At 40.3% G+C, this 11,517-nt stretch overlaps 1 protein-coding gene across 8 annotated transcripts in view; it reads left to right on the plus strand.

Moving 5' to 3' along the window:
• The first annotated feature begins 876 nt into the window (after positions 1-876).
• IKZF1 (IKAROS family zinc finger 1) overlaps positions 877-11,517 on the plus strand; it is a 69,725-nt gene continuing 59,084 nt past the window's right edge. For 7 of the 8 annotated variants that reach the window (XM_088171289.1, XM_088171311.1, XM_088171329.1 and 4 more), the window contains exon 1: positions 877-973. The gene's annotated coding sequence lies outside the window, so the exon portion shown is untranslated. Of the gene's footprint in view, positions 974-1,014; positions 1,820-11,517 lie in introns of those variants that run through there. The other variant, XM_088171292.1, reaches the window with a different exon arrangement.

Raw genomic sequence — 11,517 nt, forward strand, 5'->3', positions numbered from 1 at the left:
TCTAAAGTAAAAACTTTTAGGAAGTAGTAGACAGTTTCTGTTTCAAAGAGCTTGCATTCTAAGCTTCTGATCTTTCCAATGCCTACATGTTTAACTTTTTTTTTTTTATTGTTTATTTAAGTCCATGAGATTATGCACATCCATAAAGCTATGCCTAAACTTTTGTTATATGAGAGCAAAGATAGAGGTAGGATCTGAGAAAGGAAGTATTTGTTACCCACATCTTGAGGATGAGGAACTGAAGCACAGCAAAAAAAATGAGGTCCTCATCCTCCACAGAGTGTAAATGTGCTTAATTCTTAAGCATGAGTAATTTCCATCAGGTTTGCCGTGCCCTCCGGACTCTGGAAGAGTAAGGTGTGGATTTCAGCGACTGTCTCTGCCACCGATTTTAAGTAAGTTACTTAAGTTCTGTTCCGGCGGTTAAATTCAAGCGCACAAAAAGTGCGGGGCGCGTTTTGCACGGGGTGCGAAAGACTAGGTTGAAGTAAAGAAGGATGATCTGACCCCTTAGCTCTGGAGGTGGATGTCTGCAGCTGACGGCCTGTGACTCTCGGCCGTATCGCTGTGCCTCGTCGCTGCCTTGCCGTGCGGGGACACCCGAGTCCCGGCACCGCATGAGCCCGGCCCCAGGAGCGTCCGTGGGGCGGCGCGGAGCCCGGCCGCTCTCCCGCTCTTCCAGCTGAGCGCAGCCGGCGGGACGCCCCGGTAACAGGTACCTCAGCAGGTAAATGTCCCTCTGCCCCGGGGCTGCCGCTCGCCCGCCGCCGTCCCAAGCACCAGCACCGTGGGGCGGGGGCGTGCGCGGGTGCGGAGCGGGCGGTGGCCGCGCGGGGCGGAGGGCGGGCGGGCGAGCGGGAGCGGCGGGGGAGGGACCGGGCGCGGAGCCACCGCCCGCGGGGCAGCGCCGGCACATGGAGCGGCGCCAGCCGCGCCGCCACAGCTGCCGCCCGCCCCGGCCCCGGCGTAGCAGGTACCGCAGGGCGGGGGGTCCCGGGCGGGCACCAGCCCCAGCCCCCGGGGCGAGCGGGGAGTCAGCCCCGGGCGGCTGCGGTGCGCGGGTGAGGAGGGGCCGCGCGGAACCGGTGCTGCCGCGGAGAAGTTGCCGGGCACGTTAAGTGGGAGACTGCGGAGCCCTGTCCTCCCATCCCATCCAATCCCATCCCTTCCCCTCCCTTCTCCCTGTCCCACACGCTTTTTTCTTTTTTCTTCTTCTTTTTTTTTCTTTTTTATTAATTTGAAAATATTGAGCCGAACATACAGCTCGGGTGTAACCCAGGCGTTTTAGTGTACTTCCTTAAAATTTCAGAGATGAGTAGCCATGAGGAGCTGGCCGAGAAGGGGCATTCATTGATTCAAATGCGGATTGGTCTATGTTGTTCTCGAGTCAGCTACAGCACTTAGGTTCAGTCAAAGCCCGCGTTCCGAGTGCTTGCGCCTGTAGTTTGCAGGGGGATGCAGGTATGGAGGTCTTAAAAACGATTAGGAAATTGTAAAATTAGCAGCCCCAGTGCACTTGAGGGGAACGGTATTAGAGAAGTAGCTGACTTCCGAATAGCGGTGGCACCAGAAGTTTTCCTCCTTGCCGTACAGCCTGTCACAGCTGGAGGGTTTTTTCACCCTGCTCCGCAAAGTTATCCTCTCTGTGAAGGGACTGTTTCGCTCTGTTGTCGTTGCTGAAGAAGATGCGCGTAGTTAGAAACTGTGTATGTGAAGAAATGAGTTCCCACTGCAGCAGTCGGTTCTAAGGAAACTTTTAATTTTGTGCTTCAAGAAACCTGATTACTTCTTGGATTGCTTTTCTACCTTGGTTTAGAAGGTATGGTAACACTGCCAGACATTGTGCAAAGCATTCTTCTTCCAAAATTGTTAAAAGTTAATAATACTGTGTCAGAAAATTTTGTAGTGTATGATTACAAATTATCTCCAAAAAGTGATGTTTTATGGGATGCAATAATTTTTAGACCTGTATGGCCACTGGCTTAAACTATGTGTAAATTATTGTAGAGGAATATAATATTATTTCTTTTTACTTTTTCTTTCTTTCTTTTTTCTTTTTCTTTTCTTTTATTCTTTCACTGAATCTTAGTGCAAAAAGTGTTTTCAAGGACTTTGTGTGGAGGTTAGAAGTTAGGATTTAGAGCTTCTTGACTACGTATTTTTCTTTCCGATATTTGGATGCTACCAAGGTTACATCGATATGTATTTACTGTCCTGATATCCAAACCCTACCCAAATTAAATAGAATGGGTATATAATCCTGATTATATTTTGTGCATTCACATTAACAACCCATTTTCTAGACTTTAATAGTTTTGCTTCAAAATTCGAAGCTGTAATGCATTGTAAGGTCCAAATCCTTTAAAAGACATGCTTTGTTAGTTTCAGTTGACTGCTCACATCAGTTGTAACTCACAGGCATTCTGCAGTACCATGGAGTATGACTCGCTGTTAAACGTTTTAAATTATCCTTGAAATGTAAAGAAAAAGCATATTAATAAGCTGCATTTAGACATAAGTATTAAAATTCTTTTCAAATACTCGGAAATTCTTTATCTCAATCAGCTAAGCAGGGGCATGTTCTGAGTGGCTTTTGGCACTGCTCTCTCACCTTGCTAGTGAATTGCATAGTTTAAGGTGTTTGAAGCCTTAGTGAAATGCAAAACTGAGGGATGTTATGCCTCTAGCTTCTGAATTTTCCAAACAAAATTTTTGCACTTAGGTAACTTTGTTTGTTCTTTGTTCTTTACTGAGGGAAAATGTAAGTCTAAAAAGTGAGAATAGACTTGTCCATGTTACCATGAAAATGCCCCGTTCATGGGTTAATATAACAGTAGATACAGTAGTTGATAGAATGACTCTTTTCTACAAGGTTTAATTGCTCCCATGCATAGATTTCTTTATGTTATTGACATATTCTGCTTTGATTTTGACTCCTGTTGGTCAAAAAACTGAATAAAAACCACAAGATACACTGTTTAGAGCACCTTATGTCCCCACCCCCTCAATCCTTAGCAAAAGTCCGCCAAGTTTTAGTTAGATGTCTGTATGCCTTACTTCTTTATCAAAGTCTTTGAAACTGAAGCCTGGAGACATAAGAAACCAAGTGCAAACCATGTGCAAGATGAAGAACTCTTAAAACAATTCATGTCCTTATGATAGCTGTCTGTAGCAGAATTGCGGGAGGGGGGGGGAAGTGTCCAAAATACTGCAGAGCTCTGCACTTTACATAGTTCGTGTTTCTATTCTCCCAGACTTGCTTCCAACCTTAAAGATTTTCTCACAGATATTAATATTGGTGACTACCCATGTGCTATTTTGCTTTTTTTTTTCTTTTTGAGTGAAGTAGGTGACACTCAGAACATGATATACTGTAAGTTCATGAAAAAATATAAATAGAAATTATGTTCCTAATTATAAGGTAAATTTAAGATAAAAGCCAAGGAGAAATCAGGTTTATCCACTGAGTGAGAAGAATGACCAGACTAAAGTCAGTGGAAGTCCAGTGCTGGACATCCCCAGCATGCAGGACCTCAAACCTAACTCCCTGATCTTTGCAAGACTCCTCCACGTATTGGGTATGGCTTCCAGGAGAAATGACAGGAACACAGACGCACAGTATGAAATTGTACTGACTGTTCTAATTCCGTCAGGAAGGAGTGATGGACCCTAGTATTTGAAGAGAAATCGCTAATGTCTCTGGGCCAATGTAATGATGGGAAGACAGGGCAGAGGACTCTTTTCTCTTTGCCCTTCATGCTCCCAGTAACTGGAGAAGATTAGGCAGTGATCCTATGTGCATCCTTTATCCCAGCTGAGTATTTCTTAGGGTGGCTACTTAACTAACAGTGAGCAAAGTGCCTTGGTGCGTTGTTCGTCAGTCCCATACTCCTGAGTTGCCTTAGGGAGACAAGCTTGTCATATATCTCAGACTTTCCACCCCAGCTGCCCGCTGCCAGTACTCCCTCCAGGAATGATCTGGTTGCTTGTTCCCTTTTATAAACATGAACAACACCTTTGTCATTTGTGTTGCATTCAGTGTACCATTAAAAAATGCAATAGTCTCCATCTCAGCATTACTGTAGCAGTTTTCTTTTCCCTTGTGGACCTTAATACCAAAAACCTGGTCTGCTTGCTGCTTCCACTGCATAGCGATGCAGAAATGTAACTGGATAACCAATCCACAGAGTTTTACAACAATGCAAAAACTTATTTCTCATCATTAAAATTGGATAACTCCAAAATGAAGCCAAAAACATTTCCAGACATATTTTATTTGAGCTTAGGTACTTCTTCCACTAACACCACAATTTTGCAGAAAACAAGGAAATGGGTCCAGTCTGTATTTCAGCAACAGAAAGCAAGGGCATAATGAATTGTATGCTGTTCTGGCGGATAATTTTTGGCAATGTTCTCTTAAAAAAGTCCAGAAGATATCGAAAGTTGTGGATCACAGCCTAATTGTGTGGCTCTTTGTCAGGAAAAACTTCCATTGAAGGCTTGTGGGAATTTTTTTTTCTCCTGTTTTATGGGCAAAAAGAGCTGGGTCCATAGTACATTTTGTTTTTTGGTCAAGATTCACATATGTACTTCATTACATTTTGACCAGTCATTCCCTTCTACTATTATTAAAAGTAATAGAATTAGACCAAAAAAAATCATAGTATAATAGTAGAATTTAGTGTAGCAATAATGGAATCTTTGGAAAATGTTGTCATCCTTATGAGAGTAAAGCAGGATGCACTGCTGGCTCCCCTGGAATTCCCCTTCCAAGTGACAAACACCACTTTTCTATAAAATTACTCAGAAAGAAAGAATACTGGGAATACATTATGCCAGTTGAGAAGTGGAAAGTCAGGACTTTTCATCAGTGTTCTCTGGGACTATAATTCTTTGGGAAGCCTGTCTAAATGCTTGCAACTCAATGCAAAAGTCAAAAGAGGAAAGAGCTATTCTTCACTGGTATTTTTTCTGTAGTCCAAAGATTATTTTTGCTCCCCCCACCCAACACTGAAATGGAAAAGTGTTTAGAGATGAGTGTGAATGCCATCTGAAGCAAGGCAAACAGCCTCAGTCTTGTCAGCTTTATGGCATTTTTTAAACCGGGGGCTATTTTAAATACTTTCCACTCATCCAAAGTAGCTGCAGGAGTTTTCTCTCTCCAATGGCTATCCAGCAAAGTGGATTGACTTCAGCTGGAAAACTCTTTTCTTCCAAGGTCAATTGTGGCTTGTTGTCCCTACATTAATCTACACATAAACCTAACTACAACTCAACAAATGCTTTGTTGCCTCTCTAAATTTAAACAGAATTACGTGTACCCCTTAAGATATGTTGCAATGCATCTTTATTAAAACCCCGACAAATTCTGCCTCACCCTTCGCCTTCAGAACACACCTTCCTCTGTGCTTTAAGGTGGTGAACAAGAAGAGAAAACAGGGGTTTTTGAACTAAGCAGGTTTCTACCAACAGAGTGGTGGCTGCAAAAGTAGGTCCTAGTTCTGAAAAGATACGTGCATGTTTGTAGCTTTGTTTGTACCATTGCAAATTCTTGGGGATAGGACCGTGGAGGTTCGGGAACTGCATGGCACAGTCATGCTTCCTGTATAAATGCTTCCAAAGGCTGTTCAGACTGCAGGTTTAAATGAGCAGTCACATTGAAATCATCGTATTTTTTAAGCCATGGGAACTGTCCACTTCTCTTGCTTATTTTGCTTATTTCATGTGAAAGATTTACATTTCTTCTTCTTATCCCACTTGCTCTAGCTTTCTCAGTGAAAGAGAAACTTGCTCTGTAAGAGACACCAGATTCCCCACTGAATTGCTTCATGTTTTCTGCTTGTTTCAACTCACTGAGAACAGCAGAGCAATCGCAGCATAAAGCTGGAATTGACCATAGTGGATTGGACCCAAAATATTTGCAAAAGGAGAATGAGTTAACTAAAATATATAGTTAACTAAAAGATATAGGAGGAACTTGCTAAATTGCTTTAATTTTAGGAATTATTTTTAGGTTTATTTGAGGGTAAAAAAAAAAAAATCACACCAATCTCTAATACGCTTATTCAGGCTGGTAATGTCCTTTAATAATCTGTAACAGCCTGAACAGTTTGAAGGGAAATTAGGAAGCAATTCTGTGATCATGAAGCAGAGTTACTGAAACCTTATATAATTCAGACAAATTGACTACTGATATACTGTACAGTATACTTGGCAATAACAATTCTTAACATAAAGAGGTGCTTTTATGTTTTCTCTATTGCATATTTAGATACATTGTGGTGAGGACATCCTACGCTTTTTGAATCAGATAAATAGATATATGCAAAAAGTACAGTTCTTCGTCTGCTGTTTGCCTCCCCTTGAGTGAGAGCTCTGTAAGAATATCCAAGAGGTCCATTTGGCCACTTGAGAACATGCTGTGTTCTTAGATTGAGTGCCTTAATTTACACCCCTCACCTTTTATAGTTGGTTTATTTATAAGCTGGAAGTGTGTGTGTTTGCTTCATCCTGGTGAATTTATTCCACTTTTCTGTTTGGTTTTTAATGAATAAAGGTGACAGGGCTTAATGAGCTAATAAAACTTGCCCTTAATTAGGAAAATTACCTTCATATTTTTCTCATATTGTGGAAACAGTTTATAATGACTCTGGTTGAAATTCAAAAACTTAAAGGAAGAACCTTTTTCATATTTGCTATGACATCAAGTCCAGTAATTTGTACACAAAGTCAATAAAAGAATGGATTTTTTTATTATCTCCTTGATCAATGAATTGTTGCATGAATATAGCTCAAGCACAGAAAATGCTAGGAAGAGCACATATGGAAAACACATGTATGATACAAGATGCACTTTTTATCATTTGTCAGTGATTTGAAAAAAGAATTCCCAAAGAACTGAGAATCATGTAAGATCTTTGAGACAACTTTTTTACACCCTCACAATTGTTCCCTAACACTGAAATTAATTTTACATGTGCCAGACATTTAAATGTTTCACATCTTCCCCGTTAGCAGAGTTCTTTTCTTAATCTTGCGTGTTGAATTACAGTGCTTCCTTCACTTTGCAGACAGGAGCTCTCCATTGAAATTACACTGTATGCTCATAATTGTATTGTCAATTCGTGTAGTTAACCAGCATTTACACTAGGCAGGAATAGAGAAATGACTGAATAAACTAAACATCTCCCTTGACTATGTAGAAAGTGCTGAATACAGAATTAGTGCAGAGGGAAAGAAATTGATCCACTTAGTTTTAACCTTTTGGCTGTTTTAATACAGTCCTTTAAAAGACCTGGACATATTTGTTTTGTTTTTTTGAACAGAAATGGAAGGACATTGAAGTGCTCATTACGACTCTCAGTTTTCAGAAAGGACCACCCCTCACCTTGGTAGTTATTATTTACATTGAGCTGTGTGATGAGGCGGAAATTAAAAATAGAATTAAAATGATTCTAAAGTAGAGCCATTCACAGAGATTGTGAAGTGTAGCATATTAAATTACAATAATAAAGCTAATTATCAGCTGCTTGCTGAGATATTGAATGCTTTTAATTAAAATGAGTTTGTAGAATTCTAGCAGTTTTCTTCAAGTATTTGAAGATTGGTTATACAATACAGTTTACCTTTTTTCCATGTTTAACAACATTCTTCCTGTTGCATGTTTAACCGTATTTAGCACATTTGTACATGAAGTTACAAGTCTGTTTAAATATAGATATATGTGTATATATATATATATGTATTAGTTCTTCTTCTTAAAATGAAGCTTAAAGTTAAATCCTTTTACAAAGGTGTCTTTATTCACCTCTTCTCTTGGTTTTTGACCTATATTCCTTGACTTCCATGGATACAAGAGGCTTGGGTCCTTTAGGTCGAGACCCCCCGGTACAATTAGAAATGCAGCTGTACTATTGTTCTACAGGCAGATACAACTCCCAGTTTAAACTCCAAAAGACTGATGACACACATATGATAATACTAATCCTAACCTGTTTTTAATGTACAAATTCTCCTGTCAGGTATGTTAAGGGCTAGGAGTTTACTGTGTTCTTCAGGCTGCAACCTCCTTTTCCTTTATTAATTTATTTATTTAACTTCTCTTTATGTGTCTTGGGTGGCTAAATCTAGGGCCCATTTAGGAGCTTCATTTCAGTTTAGGTTTTAAAGTGGATTGGAGTTTTATGGTTTTGGTTGTTGGTTTGGAGTTTTAGTTTGCTAAAGGTGAAGCCTATGTGATGAGGAGCCAATGAGACATGTCAGAGACCACAAAAATGAGAGGTGTTCACACACCAGCCCTCCATTAGAGCCAGTTGCTCCAGTGACCACTGTGAGCAGTCCCTTTCCTGCCATGGGGAGGCTTACAGAAGTGGGGGATGCACAGTCAGGCCTTTTTCCCCAACGTGGCTGTGGAAGTAAAGCTGAGGTTTGCCTCTTTGCTTGTTTTTCACAGTTAACACAGAGTTGCCATCACTGAGGAATGGATGTTCCCCTCACTTTTTATATTTGCAAAAGCACCTGCAGGGCACCAGGTCCCTTGTAGAAAGTTTATCTCCCCTTCCCTCAAGACTTTGTGAGGGCTTATTTTCTACTTTGAGGTTTCATGGAAGTGTACCTGACTCTGTGGGCTGCACTCAAGACAGAAATGTTCCTTCAGGTAGCTTTCTGTCTGCTCAGCACCTAAGAATCATCAGGAAATATGCAGCTGGATGTGGTGTATGTTTGTGGAGTCCTTGCAGCACCAGAGGCAGAGCTCTCTGTAGATGGAAGGACAGCTCTGAGTTTAGCTGTGCTGGTATAGGAACAAAGTGGCTCCACAAATATCAGCATTTGTGATTTCCTTTCCTTACCGTGAGGTTCCATTGTGCTGAGTGTGGAGCACATCTTGTCCCAGAGAAGTCAGTACATACCTAGCTCGGGAAACACAGGAGGGAAAAAGGATAGCTAGTCTTTGGCATTGGATTAGATCATTCTATTGAATCACATCAATGGCCCAATCTTGTCATCTTTTAATATCCTAAGAGATCAGGTTGTGGAAAGACTTGACAAGCTTACACATGCTTTATATCAACTGATGAAGCCTTGTATAAATGCTAAGCATTCATTTTCTTGACAAAGAGGTTTACTTTTGAATTTGCTGGGAGACAAAATAATAAACCAAGATTTACCAATAATGAATTTGCTGTATTCTGAAAGATTAGAAAATCTTGACCTTACAATAACTTCCTTCTATTTACACCTGGAATTCAGAAAGGTCCTAAATCCACTTCTGGTTGTAATTGACATTAGATATAAGTGGAGCAATACTTCCAGTGATTCACAGAGTGTATTTTGATATATTATTACAACATAGCATGAGTTTTATTGTATAGGAAGTTACAAGGAGGGAAATTCGTGGCATGTGAATGAAATTCATTTTCTTTGGGACAAATGCTGACTAACTTTAATCCAAAACTTTTGTGTGATCATGGTCACTTAGATGCTTCCTTATTTAAAACAAAATCAACATAATCTTTCAGAAGGATTGTGTGGTGATTATCAGGTCATTTAAAGTTGCAATATTTGAGTCTTTTTCCAAAGGATTGTAGTAACTTCATCTCTGAATCTGGTATTCATAGTCTGAAGAGGAAAGCGGTACAGGTTAGAGTTCCTTATCTGAACGGCCTTGAAGAAATAATTTTATCTGTTTTGAAAAGTATTTTACCTGTTTTGTAGCTCTTGTAATAAGGAGCCAGACTTTGAAGCTATTCGTATTCCTAAATAGAAGAATTATCTATTATCACCTAGGTGCTAATCCCTTTCCTGCTGTAAATGAGAGTGAGACAGGTTCAGCGTTTGAGAGCAAGATTGTTTCAGTCAGGTGCCCACCTTTTGATTTCTAACTTCGGGCTCCAAAATTAGCTGATAACCTAAAGAGATGTGACTGCATTGAAGACAATGAAGCCATATACACTTCTTATGCTAGTGGCAACCTTAAACAATGAAAAATTACAAAACATCTTTTTCGTGCCAAACCAAAACAGACCATAATTTTAGGGTTTTATGTCAGAAGCATTTCTAAATTTTTTTTTTTAGAGAAATCATTGTAAACGTTTATTGTTTTTCAAATTGATAACAAATAGATGCTTTAGTGCAAATTCTCATATCTGTACATAGGACCTCTGATTTTCCAGACTATGACAATTTGTGTTTCTGCTGATTCTAGAGCACAGGAAAAGGAGAAAAATCAGGGCATGGTTTCCTATTCATAGATTTACTGTACCACAGGCAAAAGGGTAAATTCTACTCTTAGCACTTAAAATTTAGCCCAAGACCTGTTATGCTGAAGTCTGATGTGACAAATCTTTTAACAGACTGAGCGCCAAAACTTACACGTGGCCAATTGCAGAACTAAGATGGGGTGCCAGATGTCATCTCATATTCTTTGCTGGTACAGGGCCTAAGCTGAAGTTATCTGGGATTTCATTAGTATTTACCAGCTACAATAAGAGTACAGTCTTTCTCTGGGAGGGATCCAAAACACCCTTGAGGATTTTTTAAAGTTCTTTTTTTTTTTTGCTCTTATCAATTTGTGTGAAGTTTGTGGATATTAATCTACATTTAGGAACCATGTTTAGTTGTTCTAAGTAATTATTGGGAAGGAAAAAAAAACTTTCCATCATCACTTTTCCACCAACTCCATTTCCTCTCAGTGTTTCATCCCTGCAAAATTGATCAGCTTTGCCAAATATCTTAAAGTCACCGAATTCAAGGATAAACCCTGATGCCATCAGTGTGAGATCTGAGGGTGTGTGTTTTCAGGACAGGCAGTCATCCAACCTCACAGAAAGCAAGCTAAGACTATTTCACTAAAGAAACTCCAAAACCCCACAACACACTATACTCCGGTTTACTTTTATTAGAAAAACAAAAAAAACCAAACAAGCAAAAAAATCAGCCTGTAGTTTAGCTCTTTATTCAAGGAATCAGGAAATGGGACTTCTCCATTGGGAAGTGTTTTCCAACAGAATTCTGCTTGATGACAGCAAGAGACAGGAAGGAGCACAGCTGACAAGTGTGTGGCTTAAGTTGCAGAAATGGTGAGTGTAAGGCTGGTCATGACAAAGGCAGGTAAATTCAGGGAAACAAAAACAGAAGGAACTTTCTCTTTTGCACCTCTTCCCCTTGGCACTCCCAGTCCTGCTGAAGCCCCAGCCAACAGCAAGAAGGCAGGTGCAGTTGGAATAAAGGGCCCTTCCTGAGTATGACCCCTTTCTGGTGGGTGTATTATTGGGGTGGTGTTTTTGGTTGGTTAGAGTTCACTGTCCTCTGGAAAAATATGTAGTAATCAATTGATTAATAGTAGCCGGGTAACCCTAGAAGACAGTAGCAAAATGCATTCTCATTTCTTTTTTTCTTCCGTTGTGTTCATTCATACTTGCAGGAGAAGTAAGGCACTTTTGCCTTACCACCTGCTGTAAATACACCATACTTCCAGTAAGTGAGCAGGCTACAATTATAGGGTTTTCCCTCCTGCCA

Source organism: Sturnus vulgaris, chromosome 1, assembly GCF_052056855.1.
Source record: "Sturnus vulgaris isolate bStuVul1 chromosome 1, bStuVul1.hap1, whole genome shotgun sequence".
NCBI classification, from domain to species: domain Eukaryota; kingdom Metazoa; phylum Chordata; class Aves; order Passeriformes; family Sturnidae; genus Sturnus; species Sturnus vulgaris.